This window comes from Rhipicephalus microplus, unplaced genomic scaffold, assembly GCF_043290135.1.
Source record: "Rhipicephalus microplus isolate Deutch F79 unplaced genomic scaffold, USDA_Rmic scaffold_205, whole genome shotgun sequence".
Lineage (NCBI taxonomy): Eukaryota > Metazoa > Arthropoda > Arachnida > Ixodida > Ixodidae > Rhipicephalus > Rhipicephalus microplus.
The window spans coordinates 12,501-25,000 of record NW_027464776.1 but is presented as its reverse complement, the minus strand read 5'-3'; the positions used below and the strand labels follow the sequence as shown (position 1 = coordinate 25,000).

The following is a 12,500-nucleotide window of genomic DNA, read 5'->3' as shown; positions in this document are numbered from 1 at the left end:
GCGGCCCACTCACTCGATCGCCATGTCTGTTTGCCACAGTTTTCCCGGTGGTGCCGCACCCGGGCTCGCCCCGGCAGACGCGTTTTTTTTTTTCTTTCGCCCCGGCTGACGCAGTTTTCGCGCCGCCCCGGCTGACGCGGTTTCGTGCCGCCCCGGCAGACGCGGTTTTTTGCGCCGCCCCGGCTGACGCGGTTTTTGCCGCCCCGGCTGACGCAGTTCGGACTTAGCACTTTTCGGCTGTGCCTGGCTGGCGGCCCACTCACTCGATCGCCATGTCTGTTTGCCACAGTTTTCCCGGTGGTGCCGCACCCGGGCTCGCCCCGGCTGACGCAGTTTTCGCGCCGCCCCGGCTGACGCGGTTTCGTGCCGCCCCGGCAGACGCGGTTTTCGCGCCGCCCCGGCTGACGCGGTTTCGTGCCGCCCCGGCAGACGCAGTTCGGACTTAGCACTTTTCGGCTGTGCCTGGCTGGCGGCCCACTCACTCGATCGCCATGTCTGTTTGCCACAGTTTTCCCGGTGGTGCCGCACCCGGGCTCGCCCCGGCTGACGCAGTTTTCGCGCCGCCCCGGCTGACGCGGTTTCGTGCCGCCCCGGCAGACGCGGTTTTCGCGCCGCCCCGGCTGACGCGGTTTCGTGCCGCCCCGGCAGACGCAGTTCGGACTTAGCACTTTTCGGCTGTGCCTGGCTGGCGGCCCACTCACTCGATCGCCATGTCTGTTTGCCACAGTTTTCCCGGTGGTGCCGCACCCGGGCTCGCCCCGGCAGACGCGTTTTTTTTTTTCTTTCGCCCCGGCTGACGCAGTTTTCGCGCCGCCCCGGCTGACGCGGTTTCGTGCCGCCCCGGCAGACGCGGTTTTTTTGCACCGCCCCGGCTGACGCGGTTTTTGCCGCCCCGGCTGACGCAGTTCGGACTTGGCACTTTTTGGCTGAGCCTGGCTGGTGGCCCACTCACTCGATCGCCATGTCTGTTAGCCACAGTTTTCCCGGTGGTGCCGCACCCGGGCTCGCCCCGGCTGACGCAGTTTTCGCGCCGCCCCGGCAGACGCGGTTTTCGCGCCGCCCCGGCTGACGCGGTTTTTGCCGCCCCGGCTGACGCAGTTCGGACTTGGCACTTTTTGGGCTGAGCCTGGCTGGCGGCCCACTCACTCGATCGCCATGTCTGTTTGCCACAGTCTTCCCGGTGGTGCCGCACCCGGGCTCGCCCCGGCAGACGCGTTTTTTTTTTCTTTCGCCCCGGCAGACGTGGTTCCCCCCCCCCCCCCCTTTTCGCTCGCCCCGGCTGACGAGGTTTTCGCGCCGCCCCGGCTGACGCAGTTTTCGCGCCGCCCCGGCTGACGCGGTTTCGTGCCGCCCCGGCTGACGCGGTTTTCGCGCCGCCCCGGCTGACGCGGTTTTTGCGTCGCCCCGGCTGACACGGTTCGGACTTTGCACTTTTCGGCTGTGCCTGGCTGGCGGCCCACTCACTCGATCGCCATGTCTGTTTGCCACAGTTTTCCCGGTGGTGCCGCACCCGGGCTCGCCCCGGCTGACGCAGTTTTCGCGCCGCCCCGGCAGACGCGGTTTTCGCGCCGCCCCGGCTGACGCGGTTTCGTGCCGCCCCGGCAGACGCAGTTCGGACTTAGCACTTTTCGGCTGTGCCTGGCTGGCGGCCCACTCACTCGATCGCCATGTCTGTTTGCCACAGTTTTCCCGGTGGTGCCGCACCCGGGCTCGCCCCGGCTGACGCAGTTTTCGCGCCGCCCCGGCTGACGCGGTTTCGTGCCGCCCCGGCAGACGCGGTTTTCGCGCCGCCCCGGCTGACGCGGTTTCGTGCCGCCCCGGCAGACGCAGTTCGGACTTAGCACTTTTCGGCTGTGCCTGGCTGGCGGCCCACTCACTCGATCGCCATGTCTGTTTGCCACAGTTTTCCCGGTGGTGCCGCACCCGGGCTCGCCCCGGCAGACGCGTTTTTTTTTTTTTCTTTCGCCCCGGCTGACGCAGTTTTCGCGCCGCCCCGGCTGACGCGGTTTCGTGCCGCCCCGGCAGACGCGGTTTTTTGCGCCGCCCCGGCTGACGCGGTTTTTGCCGCCCCGGCTGACGCAGTTCGGACTTAGCACTTTTCGGCTGTGCCTGGCTGGCGGCCCACTCACTCGATCGCCATGTCTGTTTGCCACAGTTTTCCCGGTGGTGCCGCACCCGGGCTCGCCCCGGCTGACGCAGTTTTCGCGCCGCCCCGGCTGACGCGGTTTCGTGCCGCCCCGGCAGACGCGGTTTTCGCGCCGCCCCGGCTGACGCGGTTTCGTGCCGCCCCGGCAGACGCAGTTCGGACTTAGCACTTTTCGGCTGTGCCTGGATGGCGGCCCACTCACTCGATCGCCATGTCTGTTTGCCACAGTTTTCCCGGTGGTGCCGCACCCGGGCTCGCCCCGGCTGACGCAGTTTTCGCGCCGCCCCGGCTGACGCGGTTTCGTGCCGCCCCGGCAGACGCGGTTTTCGCGCCGCCCCGGCTGACGCGGTTTCGTGCCGCCCCGGCAGACGCAGTTCGGACTTAGCACTTTTCGGCTGTGCCTGGCTGGCGGCCCACTCACTCGATCGCCATGTCTGTTTGCCACAGTTTTCCCGGTGGTGCCGCACCCGGGGGCTCGCCCCGGCAGACGCAGTTTTCGCGCCGCCCCGGCAGACGCGGTTTTCGCGCCGCCCCGGCTGACGCGGTTTTTGCCGCCCCGGCTGACGCAGTTCGGACTTGGCACTTTTTGGGCTGAGCCTGGCTGGCGGCCCACTCACTCGATCGCCATGTCTGTTTGCCACAGTCTTCCCGGTGGTGCCGCACCCGGGCTCGCCCCGGCAGACGCGTTTTTTTTTCTTTCGCCCCGGCAGACGTGGTTCCCCCCCCCCCTTTTCGCTCGCCCCGGCTGACGAGGTTTTCGCGCCGCCCCGGCTGACGCAGTTTTCGCGCCGCCCCGGCTGACGCGGTTTCGTGCCGCCCCGGCTGACGCGGTTTTCGCGCCGCCCCGGCTGACGCGGTTTTTGCGTCGCCCCGGCTGACACGGTTCGGACTTTGCACTTTTCGGCTGTGCCTGGCTGGCGGCCCACTCACTCGATCGCCATGTCTGTTTGCCACAGTTTTCCCGGTGGTGCCGCACCCGGGCTTGCCCCGGCAGACGCGTTTTTTTTTTTTCTTTTCGCCCCGGCTGACGCAGTTTTCGCCCCGCCCCGGCTGACGCGGTTTCGTGCCGCCCCGGCAGACGCGGTTTTTTGCGCCGCCCCGGCTGACGCGGTTTTTGCCGCCCCGGCTGACGCAGTTCGGACTTTGCACTTTTTGGCTGAGCCTGGCTGGCGGCCCACTCACTCGATCGCCATGTCTGTTTGCCACAGTTTTCCCGGTGGTGCCGCACCCGGGCTCGCCCCGGCAGACGCGTTTTTTTTTTTCCTTCGCCCCGGCAGACGTGGTTCCCCCCCCCCCCTCCGTCTTTCTTTTTGTTTTTTTTTTCGCCGCGGCTGAAGTGGATTTTTCGGTGCCTCGACGCCCCGGTAGTCGCGGTTTTTCCGTTTCCGCACGGCCCCGGCTGACGCTGCTCGGTCACAGTCGCCTTTTGTGAGGATTGCAGACTTCTTGAGCGCGGGTGTTTTTTTTTTGTTGTTGTTGTTGTTTTATTACGCATTCGCTCCAGCAGACGCTGTTTAGACTTTTTGTTTCCTCTTTTATCCTGCGACGAGGTGACGAGGTTTATTCGGTGCCCCGCCGCCCCGGCTGAAGTGATTTTTCCTGTCCCGTGCCGCCCCGGCTGACGCGGTTGGGACTTCGCGTTTGTTCGGCCGCCACGGGTTTTGGCGCACTCGCTCGGTTGCTTGTTGTTGCCACTTGTTGCGAACCCAGGTTTCTTGAGCGAGCGCGGGCGTTTTTTCTTCCTTTCTTTCTTTGTTCTATGTGTTAGCGAATCGGCCTTTAATATCACACGAGGACTCACAACCAACAATTTTCAGTTTGAAGTGTAAAAAATCTGCAGGTGTTGACGTAACTGACTTGCCCCGTACCCTTGAGTACATCCATGAAGTTCTCGTAGTACTACTAAATCGCATTATTCCAAGTGGAGAAATTCCCATAAACTTGCAAACCTCTACACGAAAATCGGTGCGCGTGATAAAGTTGAAAATTATCGTCCGATATCAAATGTGCCTTCTATAACACAAATTCTAGGAAAAAAAAAAAAAACACTTGTTCGCCGTTCTCTGCGCCGTGACTGGCAGCACTCCGGCGAAGCGAAACGGGGTCGATTCGAGCACGATATCGGCGTCTTTCGACGTGCTCGCCGGCGACCGTCGCACGAGTACGTCGCACGAGCGCGTCTGCCGGGGCGCCGTTTGCGAAGCCGACGCAAAAGTGGGAACCGCCGCTCGGATGATCGCCGCTTTCGGCAGAGTGAGTGTTGGCACTCCGGGGAAGCGAAACAGCGTGAATGCGCCCACGAAATCGGCGTATTTTGAAGTGCCCGCCGGCGACCGTCGCACGAGTACGGTAAACCGCGTCAGCCGGGGCGTAGTTCGGGACGCCGACGAAAAAGTGGGAAGCGCAACTCGGATCTTCGCCGTTTTTGCAGGAGTGAGTGGCGGCCCTCCTGCGAGACCAAGAAGCATCGATTCGTGCACGAATTCGGCGCCTTTCGACGTGATCGCCGGCGACCGTCGCTCGAGTAGGGCAAACCGCGTCTGCCGGGGCGGGCTTCGGGACGCCGATGCGAAAGTGGGAAACGCTGCTCGGATGTTCGCCGTTTTTGGCCGAGTGAGTGCTGGCACTCGGGCGAAGCCAAACGGGGCCGATTACGGCACGATATCGGCGTCTTTCGACGTGCCCGGCGGCGACCGTCGCACGAGTACGGTAAACCGCGTCAGCCCGGGCGGAGTTCGGGACGCCGATGCGAAAGTGGAGAACGCCGCTCGGATCTTCGCCGTTTTTGGAGGAGTGAGTGGCGGCACTCCGGAGAAGCCAAGGAGCGCCAATTAGCGCACGATATCGGCGTCTTTCGACGCGCTCGCCGGCGACCGTCGAACGAGTAGGGCAAACCGCGTCTGCCGGGGCGGGGTTTACGACGCCGACGCAAAAGTGGGAACCGCCGCTCGGATGTTGGCCGTTTTTGGCAGAGTGAGTGCTGGCACACCGGCGACGCGAAAGAGCGCGAAAGCGCCCACGAAAGTGGCGTATTTGGACGTGCTTGACGGCGACCGCTGCAGGAGTACGAAAAACCACGTCAGCCGGGGCGAGCGACCCACGGCGGTCTGGGTGCTTATCGCTGCTATTATAGGGGCACCCCGGCAGACGCAGAAAAAAAAAATTTTTTTTCGACCTTCTTTTTTGCTGGTCGAGCTCGGGTAACCCAGGTCGCAATGGGAGCCGCGCACGAAAGCGGCGTCGCGAGACGCGTTCGCGGTCGCTAGTCGCACGAGCTCGGCAACCGCGTCAGCCGGCGCGGAGTTCGGGATGCCGACGGCTAAGTGGGTACCGCTGCTCGGATGTTCGCCGTTTTTGGCCGAGTGAGTGCTGGCACTCCGGCGAAGCGAAACGGGGCCGATTCGGGCACGATATCGGCGTATTTCGACGTGCTCGCCGGCGACCGTCGCACGAGTACGGCAAAGCGCGTCTGCCGGGGCGAGGTTTGCGATGCCGACGAAAAAGTGGGAAGCGCCGCTCGGATCTTCGCCGTTTTTGCAGGAGTGAGTGGCGGCCCTCCTGCGAGACCAAGAAGCATCGACTCGCGCACGATATCGGTGTCTTTCGACGTGCCCGCCGGCCACCGCCGCACGAGTACGGCAAACCGCGTATGCCGGGGCGGGGTTGGCGACGCCGACGCAAAAGTGGGAACCGCCACTAGGATGTTCGCCGTTTTTGGCAGAGTGAGTGCTGGCACACCGGCGACGCGAAAGAGCGCGAAAGCGCCCACGAAAGTGGCGTATTTGGACGTGCTTGACGGCGACCGCTGCAGGAGTACGAAAAACCACGTCAGCCGGGGCGAGCGACCCACGGCGGTCTGGGTGCTTATCGCTGCTATTATAGGGGCACCCCGGCAGACGCAGAAAAAAAAAATTTTTTTTCGACCTTCTTTTTTGCTGGTCGAGCTCGGGTAACCCAGGTCGCAATGGGAGCCGCGCACGAAAGCGGCGTCGCGAGACGCGTTCGCGGTCGCTAGTCGCACGAGCTCGGCAACCGCGTCAGCCGGCGCGGAGTTCGGGATGCCGACGGCTAAGTGGGTACCGCTGCTCGGATGTTCGCCGTTTTTGGCCGAGTGAGTGCTGGCACTCCGGCGAAGCGAAACGGGGCCGATTCGGGCACGATATCGGCGTATTTCGACGTGCTCGCCGGCGACCGTCGCACGAGTACGGCAAAGCGCGTCTGCCGGGGCGAGGTTTGCGATGCCGACGAAAAAGTGGGAAGCGCCGCTCGGATCTTCGCCGTTTTTGCAGGAGTGAGTGGCGGCCCTCCTGCGAGACCAAGAAGCATCGACTCGCGCACGATATCGGTGTCTTTCGACGTGCCCGCCGGCCACCGCCGCACGAGTACGGCAAACCGCGTATGCCGGGGCGGGGTTGGCGACGCCGACGCAAAAGTGGGAACCGCCACTAGGATGTTCGCCGTTTTTGGCAGAGTGAGTGCTGGCACTCCGGCGAAGCGAAAGAGCGCGAATGCGCCCACGAAAGTGGCGTGTTTGGACGTGCTTGACGACGACCACCGCAGGAAAACGAAAAACCACGTCAGCCGGGGCGAGCGACCCATGGCGGTCTGGGTGCTTATCGCTGCTATTATAGGGGCACCCCGGCAGACGCAAAAAAAAAAAAATTTTTTTTCGACATTCTTTCTTGCTCGTCGACCTCGGGTGACCCAGGTCGCAGTGGGAGCCGCGCACGAAAGCGGCGTCGCGAGACGGCTTCGCGGTCGCTAGTCGCACGAGCTCGGCAACCGCGTCTGCCGGGGCGGAGTTCGGGACGCCGACGGCTAAGTGGGAACCGCCGCTCGGATGTTCGCCGTTTGTGGCCGAGTGAGTGCTGGCACTCCGGCGAAGCCAAACGGGGCCGATTCCGGCACGATATCGGCGTCTTTCTACGTGCTCGCCGGCGACCGTCGCACGAGTACGGCAAAGTGCGTCTGCCGGGGCGGGGTTTGCGACGCGTACGCAATAGTGAGAACCGTCGCTCGGATGTTCGTCGTCTTTCGCCGAGCCAGTGCTGGCACTCCGGCGAAGCCGAACGGAGCCGATTCGGGCACGATATCGGCGTCTTTCCACGTGCTCGCCGGCGACCGTCGCACGAGTACGGTAAACCGCGTCAGCCGGGGCGGAGTTCGGGACGCCGATGCGAAAGTGGGAAGCGCCGCTCGGATCTTCGCCGTTTTTGGAGGAGTCAGTGGCGGCACTCCGGTGAAGCCAAGGTGCGCCAATTCGCGCACGATATCGGCGTCTTTCGACGTGCCCGCCGGCCACCGTCGCACGAGTACGGCAAACCTCGTCTGCCGGGGCGGGGTTTGCGACGCCGACGCAAAAGTGGGAACCGCCGCTCGGATGTTCGCCGTTTTTGGCAGAGTGAGTGCTGGCACTCCGGCGAAGCGAAAGAGCGTGAATGCGCCCACGAAAGTAGCGTATTTGGACGTGCTTGACGGCGACCGCCGCAGGAGTACGAAAAACCACGTCAGCCGGGGCGAGCGACCCACGGCGGTCTGGGTGCTTATCGCTGCTATTATAGGGGCACCCCGGCAGACGCAGAAAGAAAAAAAAAAAAAAATGGGGACATGGCGTGCGTCACCGTGCGGCTTCGCAGCGTTGCCGAAGTCGCCGAGCCCTTCGACTGAGCCGAACGGCGGACAGGGAACGTTGGTCGGCCGTTCTAACCTGTCGGTGCCACGCCGAGACGTCGTTAAGGAAAACCGCGTCGTGGGCCTCTACGACGCCGTCGAGTCGTTGTACGTTTGGTGTCCAGCGTGTCGGCGGCGAGTAGCGGACACGTCGTTCACGACTTCGGTCTTTCGCAGTCGACGCGAACTTGCGGAGAGTCGTGGTGCCTCACGTTTTCGGCAGAAACCGCGGCGGAATTTTCCCGTGCGTGCGCGCACGACCTCGGTGCTGTGCCGTCAGCGTAGTGTTGCACAAACTCGTGGCCTACCCAAGGTGCGGTACGTTTGCGGCCGTATCCTCGGTGGGAATTTCGTGAGTAGGGTCGCAAATTCTACGACCTCGGCGGGTTTGAGAGCGACGTAGACTTGTGGCACGCTCAACGTGCCACACGTTTCGGGGCACACCCGCGGTGAAATTTTCTCGAGTACGCTCGTATTAGTGCCCAAGGAGGTCTGGGTACTTATCGCTGCTATTATGTGGGGGTTCTCGTGAGCGGCGTACGCGAAAGCGACCGGGTGTCTGATATGCGGCGGGCTTCGGCCTCGTCAAGCGTGTCCTCGGGTCTGCTCCAGGGGAATCCACGGCAGTCGTCTGCAGCCTCATCCGCTTGATGCGTTAGGGGCTGGTTGTCGGACGGTGCCGTTTTACCACGATATCGAGGTGTGTTCCGTGTCGTCCTCGGGCGATTCAGATGCGAAAGCGCCGAAGACGCGGGCGTGACCCGTCGTCTGGCGGCTTTGCAGTCTCGGCTCCGTTGCTAGTTCCGGCCGGTCCACCGACAGTGCAGCGGGCTTGGGCAACCCGCACGGCGCGACCGAGTCGATGCAACGAAAAAGAGCGAGCATGAACGTGCTTCTTGCCGCACGGCTCCCACTCGTCTTTCGGGAAGGTTGTGCCGTAGCGAGCTCGAACGCCGTCATCTCGGAGTGCAAAATAAGCGTGTTGGGGCGCCTGAAGGTGGCCTCCGCCGCACACAGACTGCGTCCGGCCCGCCGAAGGCGAGGACGGACGCGCAGTCGAACGATTACCTGGTTGATCCTGCCAGTAATCATATGCTTGTCTCAAAGATTAAGCCATGCATGTCTAAGTACATGCCGAAATAAGGCGAAACCGCGAATGGCTCATTAAATCAGTTATGGTTCCTTAGATCGTTTCTTCCTACTTGGATAACTGTGGCAATTCTAGAGCTAATACATGCAGTGAGCCTGGAGCCCTTTGGGTAACGGGTGCTTTTATTAGACCAAGATCGATCGGGTTTCGGCCCGTATTGTGTGGTGACTCTGGATAACTTTGTGCTGATCGCATGGCCACGAGCCGGCGACGTTTCTTTCAAGTGTCTGCCTTATCAACTTTCGATGGTAGGTTACTTGCTTACCATGGTTGTTACGGGTAACGGAGAATCAGGGTTCGATTCCGGAGAGGGAGCCTGAGAAACGGCTACCACATCCAAGGAAGGCAGCAGGCGCGCAAATTACCCACTCCCGGCACGGGGAGGTAGTGACGAAAAATAACAATACGGGACTCTTTTGAGGCCCCGTAATTGAAATGAGTACACTCTAAATCCTTTAACGAGGATCAATTGGAGGGCAAGTCTGGTGCCAGCAGCCGCGGTAATTCCAGCTCCAATAGCGTATACTAAAGCTGCTGCGGTTAAAAAGCTCGTAGTTGGATCTCAGTTCCAGACGAGTAGTGCATCTACCCGATGCGACGGCTCGGACTGAACATCATGCCGGTTCTTTCTTGGTGCACTTCATTGTGTGCCTCGAGATGGCCGGTGCTTTTACTTTGAAAAAATTAGAGTGCTCAACGCAGGCGAGTCGCCTGAATAAACTTGCATGGAATAATAGAACAAGACCTCGTTTCTGTTCTGTTGGTTTTTGGAATACGAGGTAATGATTAAGAGGGACGGACGGGGGCATTCGTATTGCGGCGCTAGAGGTGAAATTCTTGGACCGTCGCAAGACGAACTACTGCGAAAGCATTTGCCAAGAATGTTTTCATTGATCAAGAACGAAAGTCAGAGGTTCGAAGGCGATCAGATACCGCCCTAGTTCTGACCATAAACGATGCCAACCAGCGATCCGCCTGAGTTACTCAAATGACTCGGCGGGCAGCTTCCGGGAAACCAAAGTATTTGGGTTCCGGGGGAAGTATGGTTGCAAAGCTGAAACTTAAAGGAATTGACGGAAGGGCACCACCAGGAGTGGAGCCTGCGGCTTAATTTGACTCAACACGGGAAAACTTACCCGGCCCGGACACTGGGAGGATTGACAGATTGAGAGCTCTTTCTTGATTCGGTGGATGGTGGTGCATGGCCGTTCTTAGTTGGTGGAGCGATTTGTCTGGTTAATTCCGATAACGAACGAGACTCTAGCCTATTAAATAGGTGCGGGGTTCCCAGCACCTTACAACCTTCTTAGAGGGACAAGCGGCTCCTAGCCGCACGAAACAGAGCAATAACAGGTCTGTGATGCCCTTAGATGTCCGGGGCCGCACGCGCGCTACACTGAAGGAAGCAGCGTGTCTTTATCCCTGTCTGAAAAGACTGGGTAACCCGTGGAACTTCTTTCGTGATTGGGATAGGGGCTTGCAATTGTTCCCCTTGAACGAGGAATTCCCAGTAAGCGCGAGTCATAAGCTCGCGTTGATTACGTCCCTGCCCTTTGTACACACCGCCCGTCGCTACTACCGATTGAATGATTTAGTGAGGTCTTCGGACCGATGTCCGGCGCGGCCTTTCGGTTGCGCCGGTCTGTTGGAAAGATGACCAAACTTGATCATTTAGAGGAAGTAAAAGTCGTAACAAGGTTTCCGTAGGTGAACCTGCGGAAGGATCATTAACGGATTGTGAAGGTGTGAGCGCCTCAGCTGCGTCTGCGCCCGACACTTTCTGCCGCTGACCCCGTTTGGACGCGGGGTCGGCTTTTCCCCACGGGGCTGCCTGAATGTGGAGCGGCACCCCGTGACAAATTGTTGCGCCCAGCGGACGCCAACACCGCGACCTTGGACGGTCGGCCAGGTGGCGGACGCGGGTACAAACGGCGCAACGCACTCATAGGTCGGCTTTCGACCCGCCACTGCACCGTGGCTCGAAGCGCTCGAAATGCGCGACCCGACCGCTGCGGGACCGCCTAGTACTGTAAACAGGAGCGGCGGAGCGCGAACGGCGAGTCGTGGTTACGTCGGTAGAAGGCGAGGCTGCGCGTTCCCGAAACGCCAGCCGAGTGCCCTCCCGACCGTTCGAGCGTGCAAGAACGAGACCCGACAATCGCGCGGCGACTGCCAAGTACGAGAGGAACGGCACAAGCGTCGGCGGTCGGTCAAGGAACTGGCGATGTGACGGGTCCGCTGTGCACCAGTGCATACCGTCCCGCCGTCCGCGGCAAGCGCCTCCGCGTCCTCGGGTGACGGAGGCTGCCGGTCGGTTCTTGCAGGCGAGGGATCTCGCTGGCACCGGTTCGCGTTGACGCGCGGCCGGTCATGGCACGGCGATGCGACGGCCGAGGTGCGCAGTACTCGATGGAGGAACCGCACGCTCCGATGACCGTCCCGCCCTCCGCGGCGTATGCGTACCGACCGTAATGGTTGCAGCAGCGCCGGCCGGCTTTTGAATTCGCCACACGAAACACGGTGCGAGATCGCGGTTAGGGGAGCGTCGACGTTGCCAGGCGTTTTGCTTGCTGCCGAGGGAAAGGCGGCACGGCCACGTCGCGCTCGTCGCGATTAGCGGGTCTGCGCGCTTTGGGAAGGTGCCGCAACGACTTGCCGAAAGAGGAAGCACGGAAGAACGAGGGACTTGGACGTCCCGACAATTGAACGCACTTGCGGCCAGGCCCTTGCTGGCTTCGTTCTTCCGCCTCGAGTAGGCTCGTACGCGGCTCCGGCGCCGAAAGTGGTCCTTGGCACCGACTTCGGTGGACGTGGGAAGTGCCGCGCAAGTACGGCGCGCCTGGCTCCACCTGTTGGCTAAAGTAGGCAGCCGGATCGGCATTTTGGTGTGCGGTGGCAAACCGTGGATGCGAAAAAAGCTTGTGCGATTTCGTGGAACAAAAAGCGGGGGTCCCCCTTTTTATGCGGAGGAGACCGACCCGCCTGCCGTGGTGAACCGCGACGCCACGGTAAAAACGGGAGAGGCTTGTCGATGGGACCGTGCATCCCGCGCTCCACGGAGGCCGGGAGGCGGCCGCCCGAGGAAATGTGTAGCCGTCGAGGCCCGCATCTGCGTGCACTCTTATCCAAATGGGTGTACCGCAGGCATTTTCTGGTTAGGCGGGCCAATGAGAGCGAGCACACAACGATACCTACGGGTCCGGCTTGGAGAACCGGCTTCGACGCCTCCCGAGTATTTATAGAGGGGTGGACCACGAAAGCACTCGCAAGTAGCGAAAGCGAAACGCCGTCCGAAACACACCGTTTGCTCGATTTGCGGCAGCCGAAAAAGGCGCGGCAGAGTTTTGGAGTCCAAGCGTGCGCTGAAAAGCGCCCTTCTTGGCCACTGTTTGGCCGAGTGCCAGAAACGTTTGGTTTTGACTGTACGGAATTGAACAAACACTTTTTCACGACTCTAAGCGGTGGATCACTCGGTTCTCGGGTCGATGAAGAACGCAGCCAGCTGCGAGACTTGGTGTGAATTGCAGGACACAC

At 61.5% G+C, this 12,500-nt stretch overlaps 1 protein-coding gene and 2 non-coding genes across 3 annotated transcripts in view; 2 read left to right on the top strand and 1 right to left on the bottom strand.

Moving 5' to 3' along the window:
- LOC142792126 (uncharacterized) overlaps window positions 1–12,500 on the bottom strand; it is a gene marked incomplete at both ends in the record, with an annotated part of 286,387 nt that overhangs the window by 268,399 nt on the left and 5,488 nt on the right. The window lies entirely within an intron of this gene.
- On the top strand, window positions 8,882–10,696 carry LOC142792141 (small subunit ribosomal RNA). The gene has a single exon (XR_012890687.1). It is a non-coding gene; the product is annotated as a small subunit ribosomal RNA (ribosomal RNA).
- LOC142792127 (5.8S ribosomal RNA) overlaps window positions 12,417–12,500 on the top strand; it is a 153-nt gene continuing 69 nt past the window's right edge. The window contains exon 1 of the ribosomal RNA XR_012890678.1: window positions 12,417–12,500. This exon is cut by the window's right edge and continues 69 nt beyond it. This is a non-coding gene — a ribosomal RNA (5.8S ribosomal RNA).